General features: G+C 41.6%; 1 long non-coding RNA gene across 1 annotated transcript; it reads right to left on the reverse strand.

The window, feature by feature from the left end:
• Nucleotides 1–1,255: 1,255 nt before the first annotated feature.
• On the reverse strand, nt 1,256–6,005 carry LOC109302397. Its single transcript, XR_002098740.1, has 2 exons — nt 5,243–6,005; nt 1,256–1,741 (listed from the first exon to the last, which is right to left on the reverse strand). It is a non-coding gene; the product is annotated as an uncharacterized LOC109302397 (long non-coding RNA).
• Between the last annotated feature and the right edge of the window lie 3,964 nt (nt 6,006–9,969).

The raw sequence follows: 9,969 nt of genomic DNA on the forward strand, positions 1-9,969 counted from the left end.
TAAACTGATGAAGAACAACAACTCACATCGTCTTGAAGGAATAGCAGCTGAAATTTATAAGCAAGGTGGAAAAAAGCTCTCTTGCCACCTACACATTATTATTATTATGAAAATCTGGGAACATGAACAGATTCCCACTGACTTGGTAGATGCCAGAATTGTTACTGTATTTAAGGGAGATAGATCATATAGGAACAATTATTGTGGTATTGTACTTCTGTTCATAGGTAGAAAGCGTCTTGCCCACGTATTCCTTTATAGACTCATCTTCCTCATGGAGGAGATTCTACTTGAGTCCCAACGTGTTTTCAGACCACTCAGAGATACAATACATATTATCTTTGTTATTAAATAGCTTCAGGAGAATGCCACAAACAACACCAAGACCTTTACATGACCTTCATTGACCTGACTAAGGTCTTTGATTCAATCAACTGAGAAACTCTATGGAAGATCCAGATGAGATTTGAATGCCCAAAACGTATTACCTTTATCAGACTTCTCCATAATGACATGACAGCAACTTCCTTAAGCAATGGCCCAGAAATGGAGCCTTTCACCATTAGAAGAGGAATCAAACAAGGGTGAGTGACTGCACTAACACTCTTTTCCATCTATATCACAGCTATTCCACATCTGTTTGCTGATAGACTTCCATCTGGAGTCAGTAGCTGGTACTGTATGGACAAGATCCTCCATCATCAACCTGTGACATTCCAAATCCAAGATAACCAACACTTTACTGATCTTCAACCCACTGAAGAAAGTGTCTGTGACTACTCTATTGAAAAGCTCCAGGTTAGCCTTGATTGTGTCTCTGAAGTACATGAAATGCTTGGATTCACCAGCAACTTTACCAACCCACCCTAAACCAACCAGCTGCTGCTCCACATGTTACAATTAGAGGGCAACACTTGGATAATGTTGAGCATTTCCACTACCAGTGTAGCCACTTTTACCAAAAAGTAAACAGACGAGTGATATTCAACACTGGATAAAATCTGATAGTGCTTCCTTTGGGAATCTCCAAAACTGTGTCTTCAATGACCAGTAACACCAGGACCCAAAACAAACTTCTCATCTACCAAGTATTGCCACCTCTATCCTGTTGTATGGAAGTGAAACTTATTTGACATACTGACAACATCTGAAAGCTTTGGAATGTTACTGTTAGTGATGTCTTTGGGCAATCCTCCACATCGGTTGGAAGGACAGAAGAATAAAATGCCAGCATTCTGCTTCAAGCAAACACCACAGCTTTGAAATCACGTTTGTATGGCATAAGTTCCATTAGACAGGACATGCCATAAGGATAGTTGACAAGTGGCTCCCAAAACAGGTCCTATACTCCCAAGTCAGAGGTCAGAGCTCTAGAAGTGGGCAAAAGAAGAAATTCAAAGACACCTTGAAGGCCAATCTGAAGAACTGTGATAGTGACACCAATACCAGGAAGACTCAATCACTGAACTGTCTCCAACAGTACTGGCAACAAGCCATCAATCATTCTGAGCAAACTCACTTCACTGTGGTGGCATGTAGACAAGAGGCACAAAGCTGTGACTCAGCATCACTAGGATCTAGTCCTTTTTCCTGGAATCACTTGCTGCATCAGCAGTTGAGCATCTGGATCTCAGGCTGACATCCTCAGTCATCTATGGATTCACTGATGAAATCTCTCCTTACTAGAAGAATGAGGAATACTGAGAGACTGCTGTTGAGAAAGATGTTCTTAGCCTGATGACTTAAAAAAAATCACAGATTATTATTATTGTTCATATAGTAAATAATTCTGAGACAGCAACTTCAGAGAAATGAGAGGGTTAGCACTGGCAATAGCCAGGAATGGAAGGAGTAATAAAACTTCCCAACACAGCTCTTCCATTCTCCTTTACCTTAAACATTCATATTATTTCTCATCCTGCCTTCTCCTGAGCAAAGACAGATGAATGACCACACATGGTTGAAATGATACAACTTGTTAGACTCTGACTATGCAGCACCCAATGACTAGGGAGAAGATGATCTAATCACTCATGGGTCCTGTTACTCATTAGCCAGAGAAGACAGAGAGAAAATGCTGCTTGCACACATTGCTCACAACACATTTATTTAGAATGGAGACAGCTTCAGGTGAGCTCCCCCACAGACACCCAGTCTATGGACACAGCGAGCAGCAGTGACAATAGTTTTTTCCCACATTTATTCCCTTTGGTTTATACTCATTAACATTCACTCCTCCTTTTGTTCCACCCATTTCACCTCCTCTCCCAAGCTCCACCTATGTTTACTGTTTGCTTCATTAGCATGGAATTGCCTATGCATATTACTTATTTACATGCCTTTTTGCTATGAGTGCATGTCTAAGATCTTAACTTCTCTTCTTTGGTCAACGGATGGACTTTGACCAAAACCTGGAAGCTTCTGGAGTCTTCTTCACCAATCACCATTCACCTTTTTGCATTTGTTCATCTCGGATTCTGTTACCAATTACGTGTTGTTTTTCACATTTCAGTCTGTTTTTTAGTCTCAGGTTGTACCATCTTCCACATTCCTAAAACTTTACCTCGTTCACAGCACATAGACTCACACAGACTCTCTTGCTGCTTTTTCAGAAAGATGGTTAACACAGTTAAGATGGTTACTTATCATAAGCAAATGGCTGGCATAGCTATCATTCTGCCTTGTGGTTAGCAGCTCTGCTAGGCCACAGGTTGAAGCCTTATATGTAGCTGCAAACCCAGTGCACCCAAAGATCCAAATATTGTCACCCTAACACAACTAATTTCTCTTGGACTCTAATGAAGATTTGAGTATGAGCCTTAAAAGCAAAATAATATATTAGTCCACTTTGTCAACAAGCCCCACTTCAGAGCTACATTTGTGTCACTATTGATTCTGTCACCAGGATACTGATAGGCAAGCTATTGACACAGTATTTTACAAGTAGGTTGGTAACAAGAGAAAAATCAGGGAAAGTGTGGGCCCCTTACTGAATGGGGGAGGCAACCTTGTGACAGAGGATGCAGAAGAGGCTTAAGTGCTTGATGATTTTTTTGCTTCTCTCTTCACAGGTAAGGTCAGCTCTCAGACTAGTGTACCAGGCAGCACAATCTGGGGAGGAGGTGAGCAACAGTGGCAAAAGAACAGAGTAAGGACTATTTAGAAAAGCTGGATAGATACAGCCAGAAATGGTGCCAAATGGGATGGAACGCACCTGAGCGTGCTGAGGGATTTGGCTGGGATGCTCCCGAGGCCAGATGGGATGCACCCGAGGCTGCCAAAGGACTTTGCTGATGAGATTGCAGAACCTTGGGCCATAATCTCTGAAAATTCATAATGATCAGAAAAGGTCCTAGATGATTGGAAAAGGGCAAACATAGTGCCCATATTTAAGAAAGAGAAAAAGAAAGATCCTGGTAACTAAAGACCTTTCAGCCTCACCTCAGTCCTTGCAACAGTCATGGAGCAGATCCTCAAGGAACCCATTTCTAAGCACTTGGAGGAGAAGAAGATGAGGAACAGTCAGCATGGATTCACCAAGGTAAGTCATGCCTGACTAACCTGATTGCCTTCTATGACAAGGTGACTGGCTCTGTGGATGCAGGAACACTAGTGGATGTGATGTACCTTGATTTTAGCAAGGCTCTTGATACGGTCTCCCAACACATTGTTACATGCAAGGTAAGAAAGTATGGGCTGGATGAATGGACTGTAAGGTGAATAGAAAACTGACTGAAACATTGGATTCAGAGAATAGTAATCAATAGCTGGATGTCTAGTTGGCAGCTGGTTTCAAGTGGAGTGCCCCAGGGTTCAGTCTTGGGGCTGGTTTTGTTCAATGTCTTCACCAACAACCTGGAAGATAGCATATAGCGTACCCATAGCAAGTCTGCAGATGACACAAGCTGGGGCAGGGTAGTAGATATGCTGAAGGGTAGGGCTAAGGTTCAGAGTGACCCAGACAAATTAAAGGATTGGGCCAAAAGGAATTTCATGAGGTTCAAAAAGTGCAAAGTCCTGTACCAGTACAGGCTGTGGGCTGGCTGGCTGGGCAGCAGCTCTGTAGAAAAGGACCTGGGGGTTACAGTGGACAATAAGCTGAATATGAGCCAACAGTGTGCCCTTGTTGCCAAGAAGACTGATGGCATACTGAGCTGCATCAGTAGGAGTGTTGCCAGCAGGTCAAGGGAAGTGATAATTCCCTTCTATTTAGCACTGGTGAGGCCACATATGGAGTAGTGTATTCAGTTTTGGGCCCCCCACAACAGAAAAGACGTGGACAAATTGGAGAGAGTCCAGCAGAAGGCAATGAAAATGTTGAGGGGGCATGACTTATGAGGAGCGGCTGAGGGAACTGGGCTTAACTGGTTTAGAGGAGAGGAGATTGGGAGGGGATTTAATAGCAGCCTTCAACTACCTGAGATGGGCGGGGCGTTGAAAGAGGATGGAGTTAGATTGTTCTCAGTGATGGCAGATGACAGAACAAGGAGCAATGGTCTCAAGTTGCAGCAAGGAAAGTTTAGGTTAGATATTAAGAAGAATGTTCTCACTAGGAGGGGAGTAAAACACTCGAACAGGTTACCCAGAGAGGTTGTGGACTCCCCATCCTTGAAGGTTTTTAAGGCCCAGTTACACAAAGCCTTGGCTGGCATGATCTTGTTGGGGATGGTCCTGCTTTGAGCAGGAGGTTGGACTAGAGTTTATCTTCCTAGAAGTTTATCAGGGGTGCTTGCCAGGATCTGGGGGATCATCTGTTCACCAGAGCACCCTGGGGGATGACAAGGATGAAGAGTCATAAACTCTTTCAGGACCATTTCAGGCTGGACATAAGGAAGAACTTTTTTTTACAGTCTGAGCCTCCAAGGTCTGGAATAGACTGCACCGGAGGTGGTTCAAGTACTTACTTTGAACACCTTCAAGAGAAATTTGGATGTTTATCTTGCTGGGATCCTATGACCCCTGATGACTTCCTGCCCCTGGGGCAGGGGGCTGGACTCAATGATCTTCCAAGGTCCCTTCCAGCCCTACTGTTTATGAAATCTATGAAATAGATGACCTCCTGAGGTCCCTTCCAACCCTAATTCTCTATGATTCCAAGATGCCAACTGGCCCATCAAGATCCATCTGCCTAGTGCCTATCTATCTACTCTTTTACCCTCAACTCTTTTTCTCTTGTAAATGGTTGTCTTAATTTTTGTTTTCAAAATTTAGTAATGGTTGCAACTTATATTATAGTTAGTACTTTTTCCAAATATTAGTTGCTTTCTACTTAATTTTATCCTGATGTTATCAAGCTGTGGCATCTTCTGTCCAGGAATGCAAATACTATGGAACAATCAGTTGCTCCTCTGCAGTTAAGGATGAAGTAGAAATTCAATCTCATGATGTACAAAAATTACAGTGTGTGTGTTCCTTCGTGTACAAAATGAATTTTCAGATAATATAATATGTAAAACTGTTAATTAGTTTAGGAGCTAATAATTAAAATGGTCCTTTAAGAAATTAAACACCTGGTGTTGATTTTGTGGATAATAGTAATATAAAGTCCTCAAACTTGTCTTATAGGTAAAACTCATTAAAATCACATAAGCTATATCTGGGGAACTTTTTTAAAGAGTAATGTAATTTTTCCTGATTATATATACCTCCTAAAGAAGAGGTAGAAGAATAACATTCAACTACAGACATTTATATGAAAAATGGCTCTTTCAAAAGTACAGCCACTTATTGTCTGCAAAGGGTCTAAGACGTAGTTAATACCATTGTCATTTGGTCATTTGAGAAAGGCATACACCCTCCACAATTGTCCATAGGACTCGGTGCTCTTTTCCATCTCATGAATGCTTAGGAGACCACCATCTGGGAGCAGTTCCCTCCTCTTTTCTGAGTTATTCTAAGCAGACATTGAGAGTAATGGGAGATGATTTCCTGGCTTTAAAAAGAATATCTTTACTGAGAGAAGACTGTAACCTCATTCCCACTGAGAACAATGTTAGAGTATTTCTTTAAATAATTATTTGGTTTCTCTGACGGTATTTTTTTCACCAGCTTCTTTTTAAAGATATAAACTTTGAGTTGTGAAAATTACTAGCAAAAACAATTATTCCATTTTTTTTCCCTCAAAAGCTACTTTTTACATTAGATCCACCTACATAAAGGGCAGGAAATGGGAGACACTAGTATACAGGAGAGTGGATAGGCCAGAAGGATATGGAGGCAAGAAAGAGGGCAAATCTGAGATTCACATAAACAGGAAACTGTAGGGAGCTACAGGAGTCATGGAAAAGTAGAGGGAAGATGTTTTGCATTGCTCTGCTGCAGCAAGACAGCTACAAACACTCTGTGAACTGGGCAGTGTTCTCTGGCTGCCAATTACTGTTTCCAAGTGGTATAACAAAGCCAGAAAGTGCTATTGTATCTGTCCAGAAAAGACAAGATTTAAAAAAAAGTAAGTGTTTTAAAGATGTAAAGGTAGATAGTGTCTACTTTCAAGAACATGACATTTAACTAAAGATCACAGAACCTACTGTATTTACTCAGATCCAAGATGAGTTTTTTTCCTGTATTTAACATGCAGGGGGGCAGGGACACATACACATGCCCTCATCTTAGATTCAAGTACAACTGGGTGGGATGGGGTCACAGGGAGTTGATGGCTGCTGTGGCTTAGACTATGACCCAGGCTTAGAGTCAAAATCGTTGCTGTTGTTGCCTACTCTCACTCCCTCCCCACTGCCACTGCCACCTCCTTCCCTTGTAGCCTCTATTCCGCTCCAGCCTGTCCCCCACATCAGCCACCTGTAGCCCCTGCTCCCACCTCATGCTACCACTTTACCCTCCAGCTCTGGCCCCAGAGCACATGGTTGCTCCAACCTTTACCTAGGCACAAGGCAGCTCCATCTCTGGCTTCAGCCAGGTCCAATGCTGCTGCTGCAATCACTGCTGCCTGGATGGGCAGGTGCTGGAGTGACCACATGCTCCACATGCCAGACCAAAGTAGGAGTTGAAGCCAGAGCATAGGCAACAGTAGCAGGAGGGGGAGAGGAAGAGGGGAGATGGGGAGGCCAGAGGTGGCAGCAAGAGTCAGGGAGAATGGGGGACAAAGTGGTGGTGGCAGACATCATGGGGGGTAGGCAGGATGGGGTAGCAAGTGGGAGGTCATATGCCAGGGGATGCAGGCACCACAGAGGAGAGGACAAGGTGGGAGAGTGGGGAAGTGGTAGGGGTGCAGTCACTGGGGCACACAGGCACCAGATGTGGGGCAGGTAGCAATGGCAGCAAATGGCAGAGTTTAGGCCACTTGAATCCCCTACCACCTGCCCACTACATCTTGCCCCAGTGCACCAGTGGGGCTATGAATTTAAGATGACCTTCTAATCATTAGATTCTATGCAATTTTCCATGTAACAAATTTATAATTTTTCCATGTGTAGAATCTTATGATTGGAGGGTTGTCTTAAATTCAAAGTCATATTCGATTCAGGTAAATACAATATAATAGACTCAGTCCCAGGTTTTAAGTTGCAACATAGCACTATTATCATTCCAGCTGCTTCACTATTGTAAAAGGTAGCCAGGGTATAAAACAGATCTTAGTCAGATTTTCCAAGGTAGTTATTGATTCTATAAGCATCTTTGATGGAGTCAATCATCCTAGTCATTGGGGACCACCAAGAAAATATTGATACTTAGATAATATCAGCATTATCTGACATTTCCATGATGTCATTACCTATTTATTATTTTGTTGCAGTGCCTGTGGTCATATGTGCATTACATTTGTAATTATAAGGCCCCTGCAGTTGTTATATGCATCACACAATTAACATGTTATCATGCAATTAACTAGCAACATGCCAGTTAAATGGCAACATGCCACACATGCAAGATATTTACAACACAATAAAACATATTATGCTTAATTTTGAGCACATGGTATGTAGGCATCCAGAAGCTGTACATGCCACCCTTATGCACGTGCTGTTAGGGACTAGGTCACAGGCATTCTGGCCTAATGGTTTTGCCACTGAGGGAAAGCAAGGGTCAGGGGTTGGGTCAGAATTTGGGCACTAAATTACCAAGTTCGGGAGGAAAGGGACAGAGTCCAAAACACAGCCCTAGGTCAGGGTCTGGGAATCAGATACCAAGTTACCAGGTCCAAGGGATAATCCATGGGTCAAAGTCTGAGAACAGAGCCAAACCAAGGTCAGGAACCAGGAAAGCCAAAGAGCACAGGATCCAGGAGATCTGCCAAAACAGACTGGGGTCAGAACTGTTGGCTAGCCTGGAAGTCTGCTGCCCTAAATAGGGATAAATAGGCAGGTAGTGCGCCCAGGAGCCAATCAGGAAACCAACCAGTTAATTAGCTGGAGAAGACCTTGACAGCAGGGACTCAAGGTAGGTATGGCTCCCTAGGCAATTAACCAAGGCTGGGCTCCTTGACCGGAGGCCCTAACACATGCACCCTTTGAACATGGCAGCCTGCAGGTAACAGGCATGTACATAGTGCAGGAATTGTGATTTTTGGAATTGGGCATAAAATTCCTCTGAACCTAATTGTGCAGTCATGGTAATATCTGCCAGGGGCCTAAATTAAGTCATTTTCTCGGGCAAGCAGTTTAAGTGCAGATCAAAATGTGCTTAACTTCCAAATCCCAAAAGCTAGCTCTGTATTTTCCCATCTGAATGACAACATAGGGAAGTAACATAACATTTACTTTTTTGCCAAAGATCAGAAGTGCAGCACTGCTTTCCATCTCCTTTTTACGAACATACATTTTGTTGCACAAGACAATGCTGATGAGCACATGTTTCTGATGGACTGATTACATTCTACAAAGGAATGACATGTATGAAAGCAACAGATCATTTTTTTCCAGTCCAGCGGCTGAAGAAAACCCCAAACAAACCAAGACAAAGGAACGTTTTTAAAATAGTCTCAAAGTATTTCTAGCAATATAACATTGACAGGGACCAATGGGAAACAAAATCTGCCAATCAAATTAATTGGGTTTAACTGTAAATGATGAATTGGAACTGTATGAAAATAACCATCAGTGTGACTTAAAAATAAAATGTCAACTATATTTACAACAGCAGTCAAATCTAATATATAAATTTTATGTCTGTCCATTCTGTGGTTGGAAGTCAGAAAATGGACTTTATAATTACAAATATATTCATAAACTATAAGCCTGTATGTCTTATCTTGAAGAAATTTACCTTTTCACCATTTTCAATTAAATATTCCCATATTTGTGTGTATCAAAATTTGGATTACAGCCCCTGCAACCTATCATATGTACATGACAGATTTCTATCAATTGTGAAATAATGTTGAAAATGTTATGTCAATCAAAGAATTTTTTTTCCCTTATACCCTGGTAAATTTTTAGTTACCATGGTATTAGAGCCACTTCAGCACACAATTGTATATTCTAAATTTATTCAAAGCATTGGAATACCATAAATGTCATGGTGATTTTAATTCCATTTCCAAATGGCAACTGTCAAGTTTTTAGATAGCAAAATATTGTACAAATTTTACGTTGCCATGCACACTCATAAACTCTCAAAAGGCATCTAATTATTGTATATTCTCTCCTTAATAAAGATTGATAAATTGAGGAATGAATTATTTGTCTGTTCTTTTTTTCCTCCTGGCAAAACTGTCCTTTTATAGCAGATATAGAGTTGTACTAAAATGACTCTTTTGTCTCATCATTCCATGTACAAAACCATCGATTCTGCTACCTCAATGCCTCTTTCAGGTTAGTACAGGTATTGCAATTAGTTTTTCTGAGTTTTCAGCACAAAAGTTACTTTATGCACTACCAATATTTCAACAAAGTTTCATTTCTAAGTTCTGAAGTCTCATCAGCATTCTGTTGCTTATGACAATACAGAAAGAGGACTCTTCAGAGCATGGTATAGTTTCATAGTTTCATAGTTTCTAAGGTCGGAAGGGAC

This window comes from Gavialis gangeticus, unplaced genomic scaffold (assembly GCF_001723915.1).
Source record: "Gavialis gangeticus isolate Ggan-Ray unplaced genomic scaffold, GavGan_comp1, whole genome shotgun sequence".
NCBI lineage: Eukaryota > Metazoa > Chordata > Crocodylia > Gavialidae > Gavialis > Gavialis gangeticus.